Source organism: Bombina bombina, chromosome 6 (genome assembly GCF_027579735.1).
Source record: "Bombina bombina isolate aBomBom1 chromosome 6, aBomBom1.pri, whole genome shotgun sequence".
Classification (NCBI taxonomy): Eukaryota; Metazoa; Chordata; class Amphibia; order Anura; family Bombinatoridae; genus Bombina; species Bombina bombina.
In genome coordinates, this window is record NC_069504.1 from 284,747,448 (window position 1) to 284,757,724 (window position 10,277).

Consider the following 10,277-nt stretch of genomic DNA (forward strand, 5'->3'; position numbering starts at 1 on the left):
CGCAATGGAAGTCCCATGAAAAAACATAATTTTTACGTGTGCGGGACTGACGTCACGTTACAGGCTAAAAGGCTTGCGGTACAGCTATACCGACAAGACTTGTAATGGTTGCGGTGCTGTTTTAACACGGAAATGGCCATTTTTTCAGTGTTAAAACCCGAACGCAAAACTCATAATCTAGGTGAGAGACAGCTTAAGTGTGGTTAGGAAATTTTGACTGTGACTGAGGTTAACAGTCTACACCAGAATTGTTATTACTTTAAAAGATACATAATCTAATTACCCATTCCCCAGTTTTGCATAACCAACACAGTTATATTAATATACTTTTTACCTCTGCGATTACCTTGTAGAATGAGCGCATGTAAGGTAAATTAGCATATAGCATCCTGCTTAAAGGGGACATAAAACCCCAAAATTATCTTAAAGTTTCCAATTTACTTCTATTATCAAATTTGCTTTGTTCTCATGTTATTCTTTGTTGCAGGGATACATCGGTAGGTAACGTGCACACATCACAGGAAACAGTGCTGCCATCTAGTGTTCTTGCTAATGTATAATGTTGCAAAACTGCTGCCATATAATGCTGCAGACATGTGCATACTCCTGAACTATTCTTCCTGATTTTCAACAAAGGCTAACAAGAAAACAAAAGAAAAATGAGAATTGAAGTAAAATGGAAACTTGTTTAAAGTGGTATGTTCTATCTCAATCATGTAAGAAAATGTGTATGTCCCTTTAAGGCAGGGGTGGGCAGACTTTTGTAAGGCAAGGGCTACTGCTAATTTTATTCCAAGTGACGTGGTCACCTAACTAAAAACAAACACACCAGTTGCTGGCTGAAAATTTTATTTTTGCTACATTTAATACAGCTTTAAAAATCAGCCGCGCTCTTTAATAATAAATACAGCCACGCTCTATACTGATTGGGAGAGCTCTCTCTTTATGTCACACTGGGACCATACATCTATGGTCGCGAGGCTCTTCACTCAGACTCTAGATGTGTGAGAAATATTTCTCTTATTATGCAGACTTTTTAAATTTTCCAGGCGGTCTCCTCAAAATTCACTCGCGGTCCACTGGTAGACCGCGATCTACCTCTTGCCCACCACTGCTTTAAGGCAGTGTTTTTTCAGTCAGGGTGTCAGTGCAGCCCACACATGTATGTGTCCCACAGACTTATTTTTAAATGTTATTAGCATCAATAAGGGTGAATCACAGCTGAAATAGTTTTTCTCTGTATGCGAGGCAATGTAGGGCCAGATTACAAGTGGAGCGTTATTTAACACTCCAGCTCTAGCGTTAAGCTGCACTAGAAGAAGCAAGCTTTTCACACTGGTCAGGTTGTGCTCGTATTATAAGTTTGTAAGTAAACTGTTTTCTGCTAGGGAGATAACCTAAACTTTGAATTATCACCGCATGGTCACCTATTGCCCCATAGAAGTCAATGGAGTAAAAATGTGGAAAAAGGTATAGGGATAGATGGATAGATGGATAGAGATAGAGGGATAGATGGATAGGTATAGAGAGATAGATGGATAGGGGGATAGATGGATAGGGATAGAGGGATAGATGGATAGGTATAGAGAGATAGATGGATAGGGGGACAGGGATAGAGGGAGAGAGGGATAGAGATAGAGGATAGAGGTAGGGGTGGGGGGGGGGCGGGGAGCGGTGGGAACACTGCACTGCAGAAAAAAAAATTGAGAGTGGCAGGGGAGGGGGGTAAGGAGGAAGGGGGATGAGGGAGAGGGGGATCCGAGTGGGTGGTGGGATCATGGGGTAGGAAAGGTTCTTAGAGGGAGAGGTGGCTAAATGAGAAAGGCTAAATATACTGTATATGTATGTATCTCAATGTTAAAGCTCTTTGTCTGCTTTTTTTTTTCTAACACCTGAAACCTCATATCTTTTTTTGTGCAATATTTTTTTGTAATACCTTTTATTAGATGGTGTTATTATGAGTGTAACTGTATTGTGTATTTTTTATGTGTTTTGCAAGACTTTTTTAACTGCGAAACAGTTAACCAGAGCTCTGAGGATGTGCTAACCTGACGAGCGTTATTTTAAATTGCGCTCAAGCGATCACGTTTACTTTCAACTGCTAATATGACGGAAAACCTGATGTGCTCAAACACCTGAGATAAACCCCTTTTCACTCGCACATAACTGATAGCGCTCCACTCGAAATCTGGCCCATAGTGATTAGGTGTATTAAATTCTACTGCACAAAGATTATATTGTCTATGAAGCTGTCATCAATAAACTGGTGTTTACATCTCTCTTTGCATTAATGAAATGTTTTAGAAATACTAGTGCATGAAATGAAATTAAATATAATGGTTTTAAATAATACATAATCAAACCATCTTTGCAGTGCTTTATCAAGAACTAACACTGGCTCACAACCCTTTGAGTGCTAAGCACTTCTCTCACCTGGGTGCTAAGCTGATTAAAGTTTTTTTTAGTTTTAATTTTTTGAAATATATTTTTTTTTTACTTTTTCTTTTTTTTTTCAGATCCCCAAAACTTACATCATTGGAAATGTGAGGTTATTACCTTTCCAACTGTGGGTCTTGGGGGGTCTGTAGCTGCTTAGATGCCTGAGATACAGGCTTCCTAGCAGCATGACCCCTTTCCCTATACTTGTTATTGTAATTTTTAAATAAAGTTGCATGGTGATGTCATCACATCATTGCGTGTGACGTCACTGCGCAAAATGTGAAGCCTCGGCGATGCCTGACACTATACAGGCCCAATCGCCAGGGTAGGAGCGGGTGGGAGCCTCCAGATCTCCCTCAAGGTGGGAGAGTGCTAGCGACGACTCTAAACCATTGTTCGCCACCTAAATGGATAACTCTGCGATGGCTCAGAGCCATCGTAAGCACTCAAGGGGTTAAATCAATATTTCCCTGGTAACATTAGGCATTAATGTAGCTTCCTGTCATGTTAAACAGACTCAGACATTAAACAGTATAATGATAATGACTTATTGCTAGTTTTTGAAACAATAAAATTTGGTTCCTAATATTTGTCATGGTATAAATATCACCTTATGGACGTTGCTTTGCAGATAGACATGCACATAACTAGGGATGGGTAAATGTGGCAAAATCAAAAGTTGAATATTAGAATATTCCTCTGTATATTCATTTTTACACAATCCAATATTAATAAGAATGAAATTTCTTTAAAATTTGAAAATCAAATGTTATTTTCGATTTTTCAATGTTGCTTTTAATTACAAATTTTGCTTTTGAATCAAATGTTGCTTCCAAATTTGAATTTAGCTTTTGATTCTGAATGTTCATAATAGTTCAAATATATTTGAATTTTGATTCTGTATTTTCAATATATTATGAACATTCGAAATCGAATGTCAAAATTTAGAATTGCATACATTCATTTGAAGTTGAATGTTATGCTAACAGAAAGCATACATCAAATTTGAATATTTGAAATAATATTACTGAAAGGTATTCTAAATTTAACAACCAATATTCTAAATTAGAATGTTTGAAAGACCTTCAAAATTTGATTTGAACGGACAAATGTATAAAAATTTGTTTTAAATTTCGAATGTTGCAAAATATTCGAGCATCCCTATAAGTGGCCAACCGATGCTTAGAATATTTTGTAGCAAATATATTTTTTAAATGAAACTGTATATATGTGTGTATGTATATACATTATACACACATATAACTTTCTATCTCTTTGTCTATCTATCATTTGTATATGCAATCATTTAATTGTGGTTATACAAAAAATGGTTTCTATAACTCACTGGAAAGAATACTAGGAGACAAAACTGTTACCTAGTTTAGCCCTGAGCATTCATGTGCACTGCTGGCTACAGATATAAAGTACAATTATCACAGTGTTATGGAGACATGCTACCAGCATATTAATCATTTAGTACCTTATGTTGTGACTATGCAAAACTGCTATTTCCGCTTGTACACTCAAGGACGCATTAATTAATAATACATTGAAATAGCAGGTTTAAATTTAGTACTCATCCAAACATTCCATTATAAGCAGAAAGAAAAGGGAAAATTCCATTTATATCAATCTAGTGTACATGTGTTGGAACTATTACAAGGTTGTTTTATATTATTCATATTTACTGTTAAGTCATTTCATTTTAAGATTGTATTCAATTACTGCAGATGGCATAGTCATTAATAAAGAGACTGAATATTAATTTGCTTGAAATTTGTATTTAGTGTAGAGACTTTGGTTGAGTCAGTAGACAACCGTATACTTTCATAATGATTTTAAAGGGATATAAAACCGCAAATTGTTCTTTCATGATTCAGATAGAGCATGCCATTTAAACAATTTTCTAATTTACATCTACTATTTCATTTTCTTTGTTCACTTGGTATCATTTGTTTAAAAGCGGCAACGTAAGCTCAGGAGAGTGCACGTGTCTGGGGCACTATATGGCAGCAGTTTTGCAAGAATGTTATCCATTTACAAGAGCACTAGATGACATCACTATTTCCTGCCATGTAGTGTTCCATAAAACCACCTAGGTATCTCTTCCACAAAGAATATAGAGGGAACGAAGCAAATCTTATAAGTAAATTGGAACCTTTTATTAAATTGTATGCTCTGTAAGGCGTATTACAGTTTTAAAGAGACATAAAACCCAATTTTTTTCTTTCATGATTCACATTCAGCATATATTTGTAAACAACTTTTCAATTTACTTCTATTATCAATTTGCTTCATTCTCTTGCTATCTTTTCTTGAAGAAGCAGCAATGCACTACTTGCCGATAGCTGAACCCATTGGCAAGCCAATTACAAGAGGCATATATGAGCAGCCACTAATCACCAGCTAGCTCCTAGCTTCTGAGCCTAAATAGGTATTCTTTTCAACAAAGGATATCAAGAAAACAAAGCAAATTAGAAAAAAGAGGTACATTGGAAAGTTGTTTAAAATGGTATGCTCTGTCTGAATCATGAAATAACATTTTTGAGTTTCATGTCCCTTTAAGTTATGCTAAAGAGCAGCACAATCTTAAAGGAACACAGCAATTAATTTCCCATAAAATACATCATTTTGTGTAGTAATAACACTTTGACATATTGACATTATTTTCCCTGTTACCTATAATTTAACTCTGGAATTTGTGTTTTTTTCCATCTTTGACAATGCAAGAACTTATTTATATAAATTTATCAAAGGAGCTAAGCTAAATATAGATAACAAAACTATGCAAGTTTTGCTAATAAAATCATTTTAAAATATACATTTTGTATGTAGATCTCTGGCTAAGGGCAAATCTAAACATCATTACATACCCTAAGGTAATTTAATATCGAGAACTGCTGGGTTTACATAAATCTTAAAGGAACATACCAGAGCAAAAATAACACTCTCTAATGCATCAAAGGGACATTAAATTGCTGGACACACTACTATGGGCTCCATGTACAAAGCAGTGAGAGCTGCTTCGGAGCCCTTGTGGGGCAGGTTCGCATAAGCATATTCCCGGTAATTGACAGTCCCTTCACTCACACGAATGAAGGGGCGGGCATTACACACTCCGATGTGTGTAATGATACATACGGCCAGCAGATGAACAGATCCACTGCCCGTATGTAGCGAAGGCGGGCGGACAGCTTTGCAAGTTGAGAAAAACAAAGGATGGCTAAAAAGACAGAAAGTGTTACAGAGGTTTGAATGCAGGGGGAGGGGGGTGTCATAAAAGACAGAGGCAGACAGTGTCAGTAAAGGATAACAGACAGGGGAAATATATGGTTATACAAAAAGCATATACTGACATAAAGTTATATATCAACATAGAATCAATATGTATAAAGATGTGAAATTAGGTATACAGGGGAATATAAGATAGTCAAAAAATGTGAAAGGAAAGAAAGAAAAAAAAAAGGGTGGATAATAATAATGACAAAAGTGTGAACATAGGCTTACCTGCGTACCTATGCATAGAGAGTGTGGAATATACAATGTAATTGACTACAGTATATATACAGTCCACATTTAGTGCAGAATTTAGCAAGTTGAAGTGCATTATAATTTTCATTTCAAAGGTTTTTCTTTCCATGGTGTTTTTGAAGTTGCCTCTGAGAATCTTGATTTTGAGGTTTTGGATGGAGTGGTCAATGGTGACCAACAGGGGTGAGTGTCTGTGTAAGTTAATCTGAAGGTGCAGTTTTTGACTTATTTCTCCAATATAACATCCCACTTCACATGCAGTGCAATGTATCATGTATACCACATTTGCAGATATACATGAATATGACCCTTTAATGTTATAGGACTTACTTTTGTGATTAGCTGTGCTGCTTTCACAAATGTGTTGACATAGTTTGCAGAGAGCTTTGTTGCAGTGCTTGGTTCCATTCTGAGTGTTCTTTTTATCAAGGGATAGCTTTCTGTGGACCAGTATCTGTTTTAGGTTGGGTGGTTGTCTGAGGGCCAGAATAGGGTTTTTTGGAAAGATCCTTCTACAGCAGGGTTATTTGACAACTAGTGGGATATGCAATATGTTTTTCTTCTCCCTGTATTGTAGCAAGAGTTCATGTGGGGTATTGAGGGCAGAGTTAATTTGTTTGTTTATAACCCTTGTTTTGTAACCTTTTTCTCTGAATGATTTGGACAGTGTGATGAGGTGTTTGTCATGGTCCTTGGTGTCTGAGCAAATTCTGTGATATCTGGTGGCCTGACTGTAGATTATGGATTTTGTAATGTGATTGGGGTGGGAGCTGGAGCTGTGGAGGTAGCTGCATCTATCTGTTGGTTTCCTGTATACAGATGAGTGCAATTTGCCATTTGTGATGGATATTATTGAATCCAGGAAGCTGACCCAGTCTCTAGAAAAGTCAATTTTAAGCTTGATTGATGCATGAAATAGATAAAATGATTTATGAAAATGTTCTAGGTTTTTTTCTCCTTCTGTCCATAATATGAAAATATCATCTATGTAGCGAAAGTATTTGAAGGGTTTGTGAGGGTGAGTAGCTAGGAATCTCTGTTCTAAGTCAGCCATGAAGAAGTTTGCATACTGTGGTGCCATTTTGGTGCCCATGGCTATTCCCATGGTTTGTAAATAGATGGAGTTATTGAAGATGAAATAATTGTGGGTAAGTATAAATTATGTAAGTTTACTGACTGTAGAAGCAGTATATGCCTTGTTAAAGCTGTCTGAGGAAAAAAAGTTTAAGCAGGCATCAATACCATCTTTATGTGGAATATTGCTGTACAGGGATTTCACATCCATTGTCACAAGTATGGTATCCCCTGGCAATTCTGATTTTGTTAATAAAATCAGTGGTGTCTTTTATAAAGCTAGTGGTGTTAATAACTAAGTGCTTCACTAGGCCCGATATTTGCTCAGTCACAGTGTCCATGCAAGTTATTATTGGTCTCCCTGGGTTCCTTGGTTTGTGGATATTTGGGAGCATGTAGAATGTCCCTATGCTAGGGTTTGAAGGCACCAGTTTGTCCAGTTTATGTTGTGTGTGTTTAGGGAGTGTTTTTATTAGTTTTCTAAGTTGCAAAGTGTATTCCTGGGTGGGGCCCTTTTCCAGTTTATTGTAATAAGTTTGATCTGATAATTGTCTATTTCCCTCTGTGATGTAGTCCTTTGTATTATATATATATATATATATATATATATATCCTGTATATATATATATATAATATATATATATAGATATATATATATATATATATATAGATATAGATATAAATACACACACATACACATATATAGACATGTTAAGGCGTGTTTGTATCTCTATGTTAAAGCCCTTTGCAGACCTTTTTAGACTTCATATATTTGAGCCCTTATAACTTTTTGTGCAATATTTTTTATTAATAATTTTTATCAGTGTTATGATTGTAACTGTACTTTTAAATGTATTTTTGAAGCATTTTTTCCACTTTTTTGTCTTGCATTTCAGTTAACCAGAGCTCTGAAAATGCGCTAACCCAACAAGCGTAAATCCCGATTCCACTCACACATTTGCATTTACTTTAAACTTGTAATACACGCGCTCCTTCAGCCACAATAAACCTAATATTGATCGCACAAAACAGTGCGCCACTCATTATCTAGCCCTAAGAGTTCTAGAACTCAAAGTACACTATTATGTTGCTCACATAAAAGGTGTGTTTTATAGATAATTTATCAAAGAAATTAAATCACTTAGCTGCTGCTAGCTAATCATATGAAAAAAACTTGCAAATGCAAACTTTGCCTTTACGGTAAACTGCTGCTAGCTTAACACTCTACAGCAACTTTAGCTTAACTATAACATAGCAAATTTGAAAATACTGTAATTTGCTAAACAAACTTTCAAGAACACACCAGTTAATGATCAAAACAAGAACACACCAGTTAATGATCAGAACAAGAACACACCAGTTAATGATCAGAACAAGAACACACCAGTTAATGATCAGAACAAGAACACACACAACACAGTAGTGCACTACAAAATGTTTTAGTCTTAATTTTAAAATTAATCTTAGATTACTAAATTGAGGCTAATTAAATAAAGCTTTATCTTCAGCAACAAGTTACAACCATAACCTGTGCACACTCTGGACTTAAAATAAAAATCAGAATCAATTTTTTATTTAATTTAAAGTAATAAAGCTTTTAAAATTATTTTTAAATCTTCAACAATAGTAGTACAAACTGAACAGAAACAAAAGTTTTTTGTTTTTGTTCAAAATATAAATCTTTTAGTACAATAAATGAAATTAGGTGTAGAGAATATGCAAACCTGCAATATTTTACCATGAAGATTGAAGATGTGTTTTGTGGAACATTTTTTCTAACCCTTAGGCCCCTATTTATCAAGGTCTGTTGGACCTGATCCGACAGTGCGGATCAGGTCCGACAGACCTCGCTGAATACGGCGAGCAATACGCTTGCTGTATTCAGCATTGCACCAGCAGCTCTTTTAAAAGTACATATCGGATTTTTAACCAAACAGTTTTTTAATATGTGGTCATTAAGTAAAATATTCCAAAGTTTATGGACTATTCTCTTAATCTTATCGTGGTTAGAGGTATATTTGGTTATAAACCTAAGATTGTTATTTTTATTGTCTTTATAAGGACCATTTTGTTCAGATGTATTTTTAATCTTAGCTTTTTCAAAAAATTCAGACCTATCTTTATTCCTTGCTTTCAAAAAGCCCTCCTCAATTAAATCCCTGGGATAGTCTTTTTCCAAAAATCTAGTTCTTAAAATTTCTGCTTGTTCATCAAATGAAGCTAAATCTTTACAGTTCCTACGGATTCTAGAAAACTGATTATATGGTATATTCCTTTTCCACGCTTTGTAATGGTTACTTTTAAAATTCATATAGCTGTTCGTATCTACTGTTTTAAAGTGGGTTTTCGTTGATATGTGACCTTCTTTATCCCATTACAGCACTAAGTCTAAAAATTCAATATTATCTACACTGATTTTGTGTGTAAAATTCAGTCCCATATTATTCTCATTTAATGACTTAATAAAATCCAGGCATTTCCTTCTGTCCCTTCCCAAATAAATATAAGGTCATCTATAAAACGGCCATAGAACACCAGATTTGCCCCCAGGGGAGAGTCATAGATATATTTCTCCTCAAATATCCCCATAAATAAATTTGCAAAACTAGGGGCAAATCTGGTGCCCATGGCCGTTCCTTTAATTTGTGAAAACAATGTGTTTATACACCTGAGGAAGCAGTCTGGAAGACCGGGAAACGCGTTGTGGCAATTATTTATTTTTAATAAACATTGTTTTAAACCTTTTTACATCACGGCTTGAGAGAATTATTGCAGTATATTCTCCTGGAGTGCCCAGCTGTTATCCCATTTACACCTAGCCGTGTAACTGATACCAGAGGACGGCTATTTTGGTGGAGGGAGTAACAAGACAAACAGCCACAGGGATCCTATGCGCTGTTTGCTAACAGGAGAGTTGCTGTAACAAGAGGGAAATCCGTTACGAGAGAGCAGCTACCTGGACAGCTGTTAATGCTCCAGAAGGCGGTTGTGGCGCTTATCAAGTGCTTCACTTCTTGTAAGTACGCTAAATACTGTGCGTGGGGATTGACACTTTTTTACTGATACACACTATGTTGGCGCCTTCTTCTTTTTCATCCTCTCTACAGATCTGTTATGCTTGAACTGCCTTCAAGTTGTGGAAGAAGATTTTGCAGCCATAATAAGAATCAACTTATATCAGTGGACTTTAAGGTATTTTTGTGATTTACCAACTAAGACTGTCATAAACCTAC